This window comes from Bos javanicus, chromosome 24, assembly GCF_032452875.1.
Source record: "Bos javanicus breed banteng chromosome 24, ARS-OSU_banteng_1.0, whole genome shotgun sequence".
Lineage (NCBI taxonomy): Eukaryota > Metazoa > Chordata > Mammalia > Artiodactyla > Bovidae > Bos > Bos javanicus.
This window is the reverse complement of record NC_083891.1, coordinates 61,460,632-61,477,147: the sequence shown is the minus strand read 5'-3', so window position 1 is coordinate 61,477,147 and position 16,516 is coordinate 61,460,632. Positions and strand designations below refer to the sequence as shown.

General features: G+C 48.4%; 1 protein-coding gene across 1 annotated transcript in view; it reads left to right on the top strand.

Annotated features, from left to right (window-relative positions):
* BCL2 (BCL2 apoptosis regulator) overlaps nt 1-16,516 on the top strand; it is a 192,888-nt gene that overhangs the window by 38,902 nt on the left and 137,470 nt on the right. The gene's annotated exons all lie outside the window — the stretch shown is intronic.

Sequence of the window (16,516 nt, the reverse complement as noted above, 5' to 3'; positions counted from 1 at the left end):
TTCACTCTTCACCATAAGAAATTCCTTTAGGTATTTATATTGAGTATTAGATGGAATTAAAGAAAGAAACTCTGCACAGCCGAGTAACCTGGAGCCACGTGGATGTGCTGGTTCCTCTCTCTTGGGAACACGTTAAAATTAACTTCTCTGGTTTGGGGACGTACCTTGCAATGGCAATTGACACCATTTCTTTTTTTTTATTTGCCCAAGCAGAACCTCCATGCCCCTCAACTGCCATTCTCCTCTCTCCCCCAACCCCTACAATCCCCATTCAACTCTGTCTCTTATGGATTGACCACTCAAGGTACCGCTTGTGAGTGGACTTATCTTTGTGATGGCTTGTTTCACTTAGCATGGCTTCAGGGCTCATCCACGTTGCAGCATGTGTCAGGACTTTCTTCTTTTTTTAAAGATTTTTTTTGAATGGACCATTTTTTAAAAGTTTTGATTGAATTTGTGACAATGTTGCTTCTGCTTTATGTTTTGGTGTTTTTGGCTGCAGGGCATAGGGGATCCCAACTCCCTGACCAGGGGTCGAACCTGCCCTCCCTGCATTGGGAGGCCAAGTCTTCATCCACTGGACTGCCAGGGAGTCTCAGAGCTTCCTTCCTCTTTAAGGCCGAATCATATCGCATTGTCTGCGTAGACCACGTTTCTCTTGGGTACCGATCAAGTGGTGGGATTGTTGTAGATGTAATACCAGACAGTTGTCCAAAATGTTTATATCAGTTTACATTCCTGCTTGGTATGTATGAGAGTTCCTGATGTTTTATTTACTCTCCAACCTTAGACTTGTCAGTCTCTTTATTTTTAGAAAATCAGCTGTGTTCGTAATCATATCACAGCGTTGTTTTTGCTTGTTTTTATGTTTCTCTGATGATTAATTGCTCACTACCAGTTGCTTACCGCAGGTTTCTTGGCTGTCCTCATCTGGGCCATGCCTGCTCAGGTCTCTTGCCCATTTTGCAGCTGCGTTTCCTTGTCTCATTCTTGTGGATTTCTAGGCATCCTTCACCTCTTCGGTACTACCTCTCACTAGTCATAGGGTTGCAAATATCTTACTCCCCCTCTGGGACTTACCTTTTCACTCTCTTAACAGCATCTCCTGATGAAATGAAGTTCTTTTTTTTTAAATATTTATTTATTTTGCTGCGCCAGGTCTAGGTTGTAGCACACGGGACCTTCGGTCTTCGCTGTGTGATGCCAGACCTTTAGTCTCGATGTTTCAGTGTAGCCAGCCCGTCGTCTTTCCCTTTACGGTTACTGCTTGTGTTTTGCTGTCCCGAGGTCACAAAGACTTTTCTTTAATATTACCTTCTAAAAGTGTTATCCTTTTGCTACTCGTTTACATTTATGCAGTACACCAGGAATTATATGAATGTTTTGAGCTGGGGCAGGGGGCAAGTTTTTCTCGTGTGGTTATCCAGTCAGCTCAGCCCTGTTCACTGGGAAAGCGTCTTTCCCCTACTGCTCTGCAGTGTTCGAGTTCTCCAAAGCGCGCGTCTGTGTGTGGGTCTGCTGGCGGGCTCTCTGCTCCGCTGCGCTCGTCCGTTTGCGCGGTGGGCCGGTGCCCCGTCTCTTCCGTGCTGGGGCTTTGACCTCCAGCAGGTGGGCTGTTTTCTCACCGTCTTGTCCTTCAGTGACTCGGCAGTCTTTGCCTCCTGGCTTCCATGTGATGTTCAGAGTCAGCTCACCGACTTCAACAAAAATGCCTGTTGGGATTGATTAAGAACATGACTTACCGATGATTTCTGAATAAAATTCATCTCAAAGAACGGGGTCAGGAGCAGAACGGAGTGAAGGAGGACCGGGATTTGGCCGTCCTGAAACGCCTGTTTTGTTTCCGAGTGGCCTCCGTTGTGTGTGGAGTCTAGACGCTGGTTCTTGTTGAGGGGCTGTGACGTCCTAGGGAGCCCCGCCTGGGCTCCGCGGTGCGTCTGCGGGCAGGGGTCCCAGAGAGGAGCGCTCGCCTCGCAGTCCGTCCCACACGGCCTGCCCTGAAGAGACGGTCACTTGAAAGCCTTTCCCCGCCTCCTTTCCCCTGGCTGCTCGCTCTCCTACTCGTTTTTGAGTCTGAAGAGGGTGCAGCGCGAGAAGCAGGGTCGGGGAAACGAAGAGCTCGCTTTGCGGCTGGTCACGGGCAGGGGCTCGCTGTCACGGGAGGGCGCGCCCCTCCGTGGAGCCGAACTCCCCCGCTCCTCGTTTGTCGGAAGGTGCTCACAAGTTGCCTTCACGGGGCGGCATTGCTCCTGGTGCTGAGGAACGGGAGCCAAGTCCTTGGTCTCACAGACATAGTTCTGGTGGCAGAGAAAGTCGATAGATGGTGGAGGAGAAAGTTTAAAGGGGAGCAGCGGTGGCGGGAGGGTGCAGGAAGCAGGCCTGTGGGTGTGAGAGGCGCCCGTCCAGGGGGCCACGGTGTCCTCGGGCGGGAGTGGGGCGCCTTCGGAGCTTGAGGGGGGCCCTGGAGTGTTGCGGGGAGAAGGAGCCCAGACCCAAACCCTGCTTCCACAGCCCATCTGCAGCCACAGTGCTCTCACCCTCCTGCAGCGAAAGCTGTGCACAATGCAGCCTCCCACCCACATCCATTACCAGCCATCCCTCCGACGCCTTAACTGCGCTGTCCCGGACGTACAGAGGAGAGGCAGTTCTGGGAAGTGTCTCCACACGTCGGCGGAGGCCTGACTGCACGGGAAGTCGCAGTGGCTTCTGCACGTCCTTGCAGGCTCCCTGGGCTCGTGGCGGCGACGGAGGCAGCCCGCAGGTGTGACGGCGTGACTCGGTGATGCTCCGTGCCGCCCTTTGTGACGTGATGCTTCTGATACGGCGAAACTCCTTAGTCAGGTTCCAAACAAAACAAAGCCCGTCCTCCCCTGTTGCGTTCCTCGTGGTCGGATGTTCACGAGCAGGGAAAGCACTTCGTGTTGACATGTCACAGGGCATCAGGAATGCCCAGCGGGCGCTGGACGCTGCAGGGCACGTGGGGCGTTTCTGGGCTGCGTGGACCATTCTGGGCGTTTCAGGTCCACCCTCAGAGCGAAGCTGATAACCTCAGTTGTCACGGGAGCCCTGGATCAGCCTCCAGGGACCCCCCCGGTGCCCCAAAGGCGACTCTGCTCCCGGGGGACACGGCAGGTAGGCCTGGTAGACTCTGGCAGGCTTCCTGGGTTTTGTTTTGTGTGTGATGTGCAGCGAGAAGACAGCTTTGAGTAGAGAAGTGATCTGTGTGTGTGTGTTTAATAACAATTTTATTGATTGATTGATTTCTGGCTGTGCAGGGTCTTCACTGTGGCACAGGCTTTTCTCTAGTTGCAGTGAGTGGGGCTGCTCTCCAGGAGCGGGGTGCGGGCTTCTCCCGTTGCGGAGAATGGGCTCCAGGGAGGCGTGCGGGCTGCGGCAGTTGTGGCTCCCGGCTCTAGAGTGCACTCTCAGCGGTCGTGACACATGGGCTCAGTTCCTCTGGGGCGTGTGGGATCTTCCCGGACCAGGCATCAAACCCATGTCTCCTGAATCAGCAGGTGGAGTCTTTGACACTGAGCCACCAGGGAAGCCCCATGATCTGTGCTTTAATCTCCTGCATGCACACGATGGAGTGGAGACTGAGGTTTCAGAGTCTCTCAGCAAGAACTCACCCCTCCCTCACCCCCCAGGAGAGCTACAGAGGTGCATGACCTCAGTCCTTCCGGTCCAGAGTCCATCTGTCTGTCTGTCCTAGAGCATCCAAATCGCCCGTCCCAGGGCCTCTCTGAAATATCTCAGCAGAATTTTGCTGTCCGCTGCACAGTGGCATCTCCATGGGGTCCTCTGAACCCCAAACACTTTATAATAAAAGTACAGGTATTGGCAGTCACCTCAATCAGTACCTTCCCATCCACTCCCCCAATCCAGTTTCAACCGCTTCCTACAGTGAAGATGAAATCCATGCAAACTTGTTGGAAGCAGCTTTGCAGCTGAACTTCACACGTGGGCTGTTTGGCCCCGCAGGCCCCCTCCCACCCTCCTGACCCCCTCGGGTGCACACACACCCTCTTGGCTGTGCTGCCTTCTGCTCCAGGGTTTTCTTGGGGTCTGCGAAAGCAGAAGCGTTTCCTGTAACTGGAATCCCTGTGCCAGGCCTGCCAGACAATAGATAGATAATTGGATAAGTCCTCAACTGGAAACTGCTAACAATAACAAAGAAAGCTGCACGCACTGTCGGTGGTGTGCTTCTCCGAGAGGGGCTGTTTGCACATGAAACCACTTAAAACTCATCTTTTGTTTCTCAACAACAGTTTAACTCGTTTAGTCATGAAACCGGGGCGCTCTCAGAACATGTTCTAGAAAAGTCAGGCTCTGTGGTGTTTAGTACCGGGGGAAGGGCTTGTTCTAAGTTCTCTTCCACCTCATGGCCCCACGGGTATCGGGTTGAAGGGCAGTACCGGTCATGTCCAGTGGAACGTGCCTTGCTTGGTTGAGGGTTGGGGGCTCAAAGGACACTGTGGAGTTGTCACAGAGTTTGCATGTGTTTTCATGAAATCTAACGTTATTGAATATGACCTCAGTTCTTAACAGGGCTTCCCTGGTGGCTCAGAGGTTAAAGCGTCTGCCTGCAATGTGGGAGACCTGGGTTCGATCCCTGGGTTGGGAAGATCCTCTGGAGAAGGAAATGACAACCCTCTCCAGTATTCTTGCCTGGAGAATCCCATGGACGGAGGAGCCTGATGGGCTGCAGTCCATGGGGTCGCTAAGAGTCGGACACGACTGAGCAACTTCACTTTCACTTTCAGTTGTTAATGGTCTTCAGATCACCCACACTTTGGCTATCAAAAATTATTTATTGATTTTTGATATAAAAGGAGATTGCAGCAAATGAGCAAATGTGCACGCTGTAGTAGCTACCATAGTAGCATCAGATCAGATCAGTCGCTCAGTCGTGTCCGACTCTTTGCGACCCCATGAACCGCAGCACACCAGGCCTCCCTGGCCATCACCAACTCCTGGAGTTCACTCAGACTCACGTCCATCGAGGCAGTGATGCCATCCAGCCATCTCATCCTCTGTCGTCCCCTTCTCCTCCTGCCCCCAATCCCTCCCAGCATCAGAGTCTTTTCCAGTGAGTCAACTCTTCGCATGAGGTGGCCAAAGTACTGGAGTTTCAGCTTTAGCATCATTCCTTCCAAAGAAATCCCAGGGCTGATCTCCTTCAGAATGGACTGGTTGGATCTCCTTGCAGTCCAAGGGACTCTCAAGAGTCTTCTCCAACACCACAGTTCAAAAGCATCAATTCTTCGGCGCTCAGCCTTCTTCACAGTCCAACTCTCACATCCATACATGACCACAGGAAAAACCATAGCCTTGACTAGGCGAACCTTTGTTGGCAAAGTAATGTCTCTGCTTTTGAATATGCTATCTAGGTTGGTCATAACTTTCCTTCCAAGGAGTAAGCGTCTTTTAATTTCATGGCTGCAGTCACCATCTGCAGTGATTTTGGAGCCCAGAAAAATAAAGTCTGACACTGTTTCCCCATCTATTTCCCATGAAGTGATGGGACCGGATGTCATGATCTTCGTTTTCTGAATGTTGAGCTTTAAGCCAACTTTTTCACTCTCCACTTTCACTTTCATCAAGAGGCTTTTGAGTTCCTCTTCACTTTCTGCCATAAGGGTGGTGTCATCTGCATATCTGAGGTGATTGATATTTCTCCCGGCAATCTTGATTCCAGCTTGTGTTTCTTCCAGCCCAGCGTTTCTCATGATGTACTCTGCATATAATACCGAGGAATAAATCTCCCTTAAGGACCACACGCAGATAGCGTGTGGCCGAACCTATTTCTGTTGTTGAGTATATTGGTGAGGGAATGTTTTGGGTCCTAGAATGTAATGACAGCAGGACTGTGCTCTTTGTAGCTTGGGTGTAGGGGGACTTGGATGAGGTGGTTGGATGGCATCACTGACTCAATGGATTTGAGTCTGAGCAAACTCCAGCAGACAGTGAAGGACAGGAAAGCCTGTCATGCTGCAAAGAGTTGGACACAACTTAGCGACTGAACAACAACAGCAGCCAGTTAGGTCGACAAATACCTGGATTCACCCAAGCGCCTAGAAGTTTCTTCTTTGGGGGAAGGTGGGGTGCATGGCAGAATTGCTGCTGGCTCCACACCCAGTGCCTTTGCTCATATGTGGCAGGTTGAAGACAACTTTATTGCTTCTAAACTAAAGGTGGGAAGAATCCAGATGTTAGCCTTTGTGGCTATCCAGTGTGGGAAAAGCGTTATTTGAAATTGTTGTTGTTCTTCAGTTGCTCAGTCATGTCCAGCTTTGTGACCCCCATGGACTGTAGCACACCAGGCCCCTCTGTCCATGGAATTCTCCAGGCAGAAATACTGGAGTGGGTTGCCATTTCCTTCTCCAATGCATGAGAGTGAGAAGTGAAAGTGAAGTCGCTCAGTCGTGTCCTACTCCTAGCAACCCCATGGACTGCAGCCTACCAGGCTCCTCCGTCCATGGGATTTTCCAGGCAAGAGTACTGGAGTTGGGTGCCATTGCCTTCTCCGATATATAAGCATACAGCCTATTAATTAAATAGGGAGAATTAAGGTCAAGTTGCATGGCAGATGGACCTAATTAATGTTTCCCGGGAAGTCTCAGAATTCAGTGTATGAAGAAATGATCCAAATCTGGCTTAACCAAAAGATAGAAAAATTCTCTCTCTGTCTCTCCTGATCTTAATGGGGGATGGAAAATAAGAAGAACCAGAGCCTCACAAATGGGGAGCAAGGGAGCAGAGTATACCAGGGTCTTCCTATATCCCTTCTTGAGAAAGCAGTCCAGCCTTTCCGGAAGTGGCCCTTCCCTTCTCCCAGCTGTGTCTCTCTTCCTTTCCGAGGCATGCCCTCTTAATCCTCTTAGTTCATCCTTTGCATCCTCTCCTTACTACTCATTTGCTATGAAATGTTTGTAAAAGCAGGAAACAGACAGCATCTTGACCAGGAAGGTCTGGAGAAAGTCTTGTCTTCAGCCACTGCCATTGCTTCAGGGCCCAGAAACCAGTGGAGACCAAGCCTCAGAGGCGATGAGACCGGAGGAGGGCTGGGGGTGTCAGAGTGGGCGGGGAGCCCGCACCTGCGATCACCACCGCCACCTGTTCGAGCTGCAAGGAGCCTAGTCACCTTGCTCTGCGGCCTCGTCTCTGAGATGAGAAAACTAAAGTGCACGCCAGGGGCTGAGCCTGTGGATCAGTGGCTGGGCCAGCAGTCCAAGGGCAGATACTTAAATGAGGAACTTTGTGAAGAGAGGCTCACAGAACTGAAAAGAAAGCGTGTTAGTTACTCAGTCGTGTCTGACTCTGCGACCCCGTGGACTATAGCCCGCCAGGCTCCTCTGTCCATGGGATTCTCCAGGGAAGAACACTGGAGTGGGTTGCCATCCAGGGGATCTTCCCGACCCAGGATCGAACCCCTGCACGGAGGGGCATTCTTTACTACCTGAGCCACCAGGCAAGCCCACTGAAAAAAGGAGAGAGTAAAATGGACTTCACAGATTTTTTTTTTCCCAGTAGGTATAGGCTGTGTTCATTCTTTATCATTGTCAGTTTATTTTGGTTTGCCTTTGACCTTCACCACCCCAGCTGGGCAGCGTAAATTGTGCTTGTTAATTTGCCTCCCTTGACAAGTTTGTGAAGGCCTCTCTTTTTAAGGAGTTTGTTAAGTTGAGAAGAGAGAGAGTGTTGTATGTTCCATACCCCTACGCTGTGATCCAGTCCAGAGTGGCCTTGGAAGTTCTTAGTGGGCTGACACAAAACGGCTCTGGTTTGCAAAAGTCTGCCTGGATACATCTCCATGTGCATTGATTGATTGGTGTTGCAGGAAAATCCAGCCAAGACAAGGCCTTCTGACACTGGCATTAGCCTCGCTCTTTATGCGTCCAATTTATACACTCTGCATTTTGTCTATGAAATTTGCTGCTTAAAAAGAATTATCCTTTCATAGAAAGTAGACTTGATTTTTTTTTAATATATAGCATTATGGAAATATTGCTGCATTCCCAAACCCTCCTAAAAGGTTGAAGAGCTTATTTTTCTTTGATCCCTGTCTTTGCTGTGATTTGAGACTAGATTGTAAACAAGCCATAATGCAAGGGACTGCCAAGAGACATGCAACAGAAGCAGGCTCAGAAATAGAAATTGAGTTTATAGGCAGTGAGATAGGATAATTAGTTTTTATATTTAAAAATATCCTCAAACCAGAGGAGTCTGTTGTCTCAGATGGAGAAAGGAATTGGGTTTGAATCCCAATACTTTAAATAATAGCTTAGTGGAAATGGCTTTGTATAAAATTTATACATAAATCTGCATATGTGTGTACATATGTATGTAATAAATATCTCTTCCTCTCAAACACAGGAATTAAAGTGTCAGTTTAAATCCAAAAATTCAGATTGCACAAATCATTATACTCGCAATTCCTGGCCGTGAATGTCGGTTCATATAGCTGGCTGCCTCGCTATCTGTGCGGTTGTTTTTCCTTTGAGCAGTTATTTGAAGTCCCAAATTCAAACAGACAAAAACGTCTCCTGCTTTTTTTGCCTGGAGAGCAGGAACTGTATCTGGTGTTTACTCAGAGTTTTATGTTTTTTATCCAGCTGTTGTTCACTACAGAACATGCATTGAAAACCCTAGATGTAGGTAGAACAGTCTAAGACAGAAGAGTGTGAAGTGGCTGCTGCTGTTATGTATGTAAAATTCAGCATACCTTCTGCAAAGGCCAGGGTCTTAGCCACTGTCTCTGTGGTTCTGAATTGTCAGATCCTGGTTTTGGATCTTGAATAGGTGTTTGCTTTTCCAGGCTTGCATCACGACTCTGGGAGGGCATCCTGTCTGAACCGTGCCATCTCCCCAGCCTGGGTCAGTGGGCACAGGGGGAAATAGCCTCTGTGAGCTGGGCTGAGGCCTCCCACTCGGGGAGCCAGGCCCTGGCTCTCTGCTGAGGGCTCCGCTAATGAAACCACCACTGCTGCTGCATCTTGTGTTTCCACAGAGAAAAGTCTAAGAATGGGATGAACTTGTAAACAAGAGGAAGCCGAGCCGCCTTCCGTACTTGGTCTGCCTTTGAGCAAAGAGCGGTCAGAAGCATGTACCCCTTGGTACCTGCTCTGTGCTTCCTAAGAGCGTTTCATCAACCCTGCGATCTCTGTCTCTCTCTCTGCCTCCTGTCATAAATCTCTGTTTCAAAGGAAAGAAAAGAGAGGGTTGTTAAAGCATAAACCTCTGGGTCAGCTCTTATTACATCACACTCTACGATGATGTCCCAAACCTTTTGTTGAACTGAAATGCTAGATTGGTTTGAAATAAACGGAGCCACCCGTCGCCTGGGGATAGGAAATCTTTCTGTTGTAAAAGGGTGGCTGCATGGCTGGTGTATGGTGTGTTTGCCTGTGCAGAAAGTGGGGTGGGCTCTGGAACAGTGTCTGCCCCGTGGGGACTGAGCACAGAGAGCAGCAACCCCCCAGCCCCGCAAATGCCCCTAAAAAACAGAGAAAGTTGAATGGGGGCTCTTCCATATTTGTGGAACAGCTTTCATTCAGGTATAATTTCTTTCACTGGCTTGAAGTTTGTGGTGTCAGATCGCGTTTTCTGTCTTGCACCCCAATACCTCACATGCTTGTTTGCCATCTGCTCGCTTCCATTGCAAACTGCTCTTTACACAATGTTACTCGGTGTTAATTAGAACATGTGTCTCTTTGTCATTCATCTGGGGAAGGGGGTTAATGATGATTTATATCCCTTTAATTGGTTTTCCTCCAAACTGTTATATGTCATTTATTATTTTACAAGAGCTCCAAGAGAATAGAAAGAGGAAGATCACCTCATTTTTATTCTTCATGACCTTATTTTTAAAAAACCACCACTATATTTAAAAAGGATAATCAACAAGGACCTATGGTATAGCTCAGGGAACTCTGCTCAATATTATTTAACAACCTAAAAGGGAGAAGAATTTGAAAAAGAATAGGGACAGATATATGTGTATTTGAATTGCTTTGCTGTATACCCGAAACTAACACAGCATTGTTAATGAACTATACTCCAAAATACAATAAAAAGTTAAAAAAACAAAAAGTAGGAGAAAGCCCCAATCTTGGCCTAAATGTTTTAGTGTTTAAAAACTATGGTCCTTCATATTATAAAGTAGTAATAGAGTGTCTTTACTGCTTCCCTGTGAACAATTTGTTATTAGTTATGTTTGTCACATTATTTTCGAACAGGTAACGTGTTCACATGATTCACAAGTGCAAAGGGCCCGGCAGGTGCGGGCTCGTAGGCACAGAGCGGGTAAGAAACAGCCAAGTCCTGTGGTGTGGCACACGCACCCACAGAAAAGAACGTGAAAAAGAGTGTGTGCAGAATGGAATCGCTCTGCAATACACTAGAAACTAACACAGCATTGTGAATCAACTGTACTTCAGTAAAAAACAAACAGAAACTCCAAAAGGTCCTGGAAGGTCTGCAAGGGAGGGGACCCCCGCCCCCCGCCACCCCTCTGCCCGAGCGCCTGGTTCCTTTCCCAGCACTCTCTGTGTTTTCAGGGTCTTGTACGTATGTGTGCATTAATTCTTGTGTATACACATATATTCAGTACATCAGTATAGGTATATGTGGGTGTACATTTAAGTACACACATGCACCTGTGTGTACATATTATTTCCCCCTTTTCTTACAGAGGGTGGCAAGCATAGACGCTGTTCTGCACGTGGGCTTTTCACTTAAATCCATTTTGGAATTCAGTGTATGAGTAAGTTAAGAGCGAGCCCCCTCTTTCTTTGTTATTATGGCTTATTCACTAGTCCCTTACTGATCGATATTTAGACTGTTTCCGACTTGTTCTGGGACAGATAATGATGCGGTGGATAGCTTGTATCGAATTATTTTGAGCGGCCGCAGAAAGAAATCCTAGAGGCAGGATGCCGCAGCCACAGTGCACGTGTTGGCGCTTTGGCCCCGTCCTGCCGTCCGTAGGAGTCAGCAGTTGACAGCAGCACCCACGGTCCAGGTAGTCGGTGGCCTTTCTCACGTTTGTGAAAACAGTAGGTGAAGTAACCGCCTGCGTTTACGGGTCAGTCTGTCCGTCCTTTCTCCGTTTTGAGTTGGGCATGTGAGCAATGTAAACAGCGTGCACACATTTCCCAGATGGAAGCCTGTCTGTGCCTCCCCTCAAGACACTGATAAACTATATCTGGTTTCTAGTAGATTAGACAGCTCATGTCTATACCGCTGTGTGACTAACAGTGCATACGCTGAACATGTTGGAAGATACCTAATATTCTCCCTTATATGATTACTGGAGCATGCTGCTGAAATCAGGTTTCAACTGAAATTATTTTTGAGGATGATGCATTTCAAACTAATCTAATCCAGGCTTTGGTTTATAAGGGTACATTACCTGATATCTTTGAAGATACAATATTTTAAGTCAATTAAACGCTGACATGTTCCTTTTTACTGAGAGTACACAGATTCTAGGAAAATCACACTTTGACAGACACGTTGGGGGAAAAAGAAGTCTTTTTAGATTAAAAAATGGTCACTTTTCTCCTGGATATTTTTCTTTGTGTTGAGCTCTACATGCAGCCTCTCATGGCTGTTTATGCTGAGTCTTATCTCGCTGTAATAACTGAATTCATCTGGATGACGCCGTGACCCCAGAGGGAGAGAGGAGGCAGGCAGTCTGTTACCCAGTTAGGTCTCCTCGTCCGTATTTCTTGCTTGTTCTCTCAAGTCACATACATCTCTACAACTGGGAAAGTACGTTGTCCATTTCTTGGTAGACTGAACTTTCTATCTTACGTTTTAAAAAGGCAAGCCTGTAATTTACATAGTTAAAGACTGAGTAGTCATCTATGCCTTGCCTGGTATTTTCTCTCCCCTCACGAGTCCCTCGCTGTGGTTTCTTCAGGAAGAGAGGTGGCTTCTTTGGCAAGTAGGACTTTTGAAAAGTGAGCGGCACTTGCTGTATTTTAATAGTTGGGGTTTCCCTTTAGGATGCGTGTATGTGCCATTGCAACAGCCTTGGTGAGTGATAAAATGGGAATCATTCTATTGTCCAGTCAGGAAATCAACTAATTTCTAAAAACGAAATTGCCTTCAGTATTTAATTGGCACTTTTGAATTGCTGAAATAGTCCACAGTGTCACGAGACCAATTTTTACCCTCCTTCTAGACCGCACAGTCTTAGAGCCAGAAGGGGATTTGGAGATAGTCCAGTAGTTGGTCCCAGTTTTGCAGCGGAGGAGACCAAAGGCAAGAGAAGCTTTGCATCACGTGGTGAGTGACGGAATGGTAAAGCTGTGGCCCCAGGATCCTGGTTGTTCCAGAAATATTGCTTAAACATAATTTTACTTTTAGTAGAAAAGTGTACGCTCTTTCAGAAGTCAGTTCTCAGGGCTCTTAGTAAAATCCTTCGGGAGGTGTTCTTTAAGTGAGATTGATTTCTCCGAAGCCCCTCGGCAGGAGAGAAGACCATAGACTGCCCTTTCTAAGAAACATCTAGATGGTGCAGCTGTTGAGACAGACACATGGAAAAATGAGGTCTTCTGGGATGCTCCCCATCAAGTGGAGACGTGTGTACAGGACAGTGACAGCTTTCTAGTGACTTCTGCTCTGTATAGAGACAGAAGCAAAAGCGGGGGCAGGAATGTTGGAAAAAAATAAAGGCTTCATCACCAGTTAGCAGGGACTGTCAGAAGAAGGTTGCTTCACATAAAACATTTAAAGAAACCTCTTATGAAAACTTTTTCCTATTTTTGGAAAGGAAGGAGGAGGTGGGTAGAGAGAAAAAGAGGAGGGAGTGTAAGAAAGGAGAGAGGGAAGGATAGGAGAAGAGAGGGATGGAGGGAGGAGCCTGGGTCTTACCTGCATCACAGGTAATGTGTCTTCTCAAAACCCTTTCACTTGACCTGAGAGACCATTGCCACTTGGTACCAGCTGCCGTCGCCACAGTCCAGAACCCTTAAGCACTGCAGATCTGTCTGTATTGCTCAGGCTAAGCCCGAATCCATCATCTGAGTTTAGATGCCTGTAGCTAACCTTGGATTACCTAGGAGACCATTTGAACCTCAACAAACCTGGGACCTCACCTACTCTCTAACCTCTACCCTCTGCCAGCTCTTTCTTCTGAATTCCTTATCTCAATGAGTTGCATCTTTGGGCTTCTAGAAACCCAAGACAGACCTTCGGGAATCATTCCTGGTCGCGCCTTCTCCACTCTCCCCGCCTCCAGGGCCACCAGCCCAGTAGATCCCACCTCCTCTGTGTCTCCCAGATGCTGCTTCTCCCGCTTCCCTGCTGCCTCTGTTTCGGATCACAGCCTCCTCATTCCTTCTTGAGCTGCTGCAACAGCCTCTAAGCGGCCCCTCTGCCCCCCCAGTGTGTGCCTCTCCAGCTTGTCTTCCAGGCCACTGCCAGAGAACTCTTTCTAGGAAAGCCTGTCCGATCACGGAATTCCCCTGCCTGAACCGCTCCGTTTGCCTGCCCCCTACAGAAAAACGGTCCAGTCTGGCCCATGCTCACTCCTTGAGCCCCGTCTCCATCTCCCCTCCCCCACAGGATGCCCTCCACTCGGCCCTGAGCTCTCCTGTCCCCTGCCTTTTGCTGTGCCTCCTGCGTGGCTCATTCTGCTTCCGCCTGCTTCCCTCCTTCTGGTCTGACTCCTGCAGATCTTTCTGAGCTCAGCTTGAATGGCACTTATTTTAAAAGACACTTGTGTACATTTGCTGTGTGCCAGGCGCTGGTCTAAGGGCTTTATGTAGAGTCATTTATTTACTCCTCAAAACCACAAGAGGAAGGATTATCATTCCTATTTTATGGATGAGGAAACTAAGAGCACTGGTGGAAGAGCTTTTCTCACTGGCCCACTGGCTGCGAGGCTGGACCAGAAGCCAGCTTTTGCCCCTGTTGGCATCTGACTTTGACTGTGTGCAGCGTATATCATACATACACTTACGTGTGTGTGAACGGGCTTCCCTGGTGGCTCAGACGGTAAAGAAGCTGCCTGCAGTGCGGGAGACCTGACTTCCCTCCCTGGGTCAGGACGATCCCCTGGAGAAGGGTATGTGCTGTGTGTTGTTGTTCAGTCGCTCAGTCTTGTCTGACTCTGTGACCCCATGGACTCTACTCTCCAGGCTCCTCTGTCCATGGGATATTCCAGTCAAGAATACTGGAGTGGGTTGCAGTTTCCTTCTCCACGGGGTCTTTCAACCTAGGGGTGGAACCCGGGGTCTCCTGCACTGCAGGTGGATTCTTTACCACTGAGTCGCCAGTACATAAGGGCTTCCCTGATAGCTCAGTTGGTAAAGAATCCGCCTACAGTCAGTGCAGGAGACCCGGTTTGATTCCTGGGTCGGGAAGATCTGCTGGAGAGGGGATAGGCTACCCACTCCAGTATTCTTGGGCTTCACTTGTGGTTCAGCAGGTAAAGAATCCACCTGCGGTGCGGGAGCCCTAAGTTCAGTCCCTGGGTTGGGAAGATCCCTGGAGCGGGGATAGGCTTCCCGCTCCAGTACTCTGGCCTGGAGAATCCCATGGACTGTATAGATCCCATGGACTGTATAGGTCACAAAGAGCTGGAAACTACTTGAGTGACTTTCACTTTCTTTTCACAGCATGTACTTCCTGGTGGCTCAGGGGGAGGGTGGAGAAGATGCAACCGGGATGATTCCCAAACTTCTGACTGGGGTTGTTGAAAGCCCAAGATTCAACTCATTGAGAAGGAATTCAGAAGAAAGAGCTGGTGGGGGGTGGAGGTAAGATGGTAGGTCAGGTCCCAGGTTTGTTGAAGTGCAAATGGTCTCTATATAAACATATGTGTTATATATATATGTGCACACACACTTGTTTTCTGAATAGGCATAAGTACATATTATTAAATTGAAAAGATATAAAGTATACAATGGCAAAGGGGTCTCCTGCGTACCCTTGTGTTGCAGCCAGCACTTCCCTTCTCCATAGACACGTAGTGTTGTCAATCCCTCGAGTGTCTCTCCATGAGGTACACACAAATACGTGTGTATACGCTACATAATTGTGTTCTGACATTTGTGATCACATATCCTGCTTGCCATTTTTACTGTGCTGTTTGCTTAGCAATATTCCTTGGGGCTTATTCCATATCAACACATTAAGAGCTTCCTCTCCTCTTTTATGGCTAAATAATAGGCCATTATGGGGAGATGCCATAATTTATTGAATCAGTCTCCTTGGGGTGGATATTTAGGTGGTTCTCAGACTTTGGCTGGTACAAGCATTGCTGTGAAGACTGGTTTTCTATGGGCATCATTTTGCATGTGTGTGAGTTTATCTCCTGGATAAAATCCTGGAACTGGAGTTTTGGGTCAGAGGGTAAAGACAAGTTATAATTTTGATAGATAGTGCCAGATTGTCTTCCTAACGGATGCATGCATTTAGCCTCTCATTAGTAATTTATGAGTGAGCCTCTTTTCTTATACTCTCACTAATGCTTGTAAAATAAAACGTTTCGGTGCTCACCAACCCTAATACATTGTTCGGTCTGCATTTCTCTTATGATGAGTGAAGTTTGGTGTCTTTAATGTGTTTTGAATTGTTTTGAATTTCTTTTATATCAGCTGCCTGTCCATTTGGTCTTGTTGGGTGTTTTCTTATTGGTTTGTAGGCTTTCCTTATATGTTAGTGAATTTAGCCTTTGTCTATGATTTATGTTCCCAATAGTTCTCTGGTTTATCTTTTGTCTTTGTTTAGGGTGTATTTTTCCCAGGCAGAAAATGTTTATTTTCCTGTAATCAGATTTATCAGTTTTTTTTTTTCTTTTGTAGCCTCTGGAGTTTGAGTCATAGCAAGGCTGGCCTGGCCCATGCCTAGATTATAAAATTCTCCTCCATGTGCATGCATGTATGTATAAAGTTGTTTCAGAGAGCAAATCAGTAGAGTGTAAGAGCTTGGAAAGCAGATTCTGGAGTCGAACTGACCCGACGTTTTGCCCTGGTTTCATCTCTGACTTGTTCTGTAATATCGGGTGACATCTTTAGATGGGTTACTAATACCTGCATCCGAGGGTTGCTATGACGGTCAAGCGGGAGGTGCCTTGGGTCTGGTTGCTGATGGCTGTCCTTATCGTGTTGTTGTTTCCTCCAAGTTCCATGGTAGTGGACGCGGGGACAGAAGTCCCCTCTTTTTTTCCCAGCGCCGCCCCCAGCCCGGGCTCTGCTGAAGCGCTCGAGTGTCCGTTCCGAGTGCTTTGCTGTTTGCCTTGACTGAGCGGCGAGGCCTGGGCTTCTCGCTGGGCCGCCTGGAGCGGGTCGGGTGCCTCTCCGCGGCGTCCGACGTGCCGCGCGGCCGTGCTCCCGGCCCGGCGCCCCGCCAGGCCTGCAACCGCGTTCCTCTTCGTGGGTCACCCGCGAGGGTCCGCGTTCTTCCTCGGAAGCACCCCGCGGCCCCGCCTTGCCGGTCCCTCGCCTCTGTGCCCCCTGCCCCGCCCCGTGGACAGTGTCCCGGGTCGTGTGGGCAGCCGCTC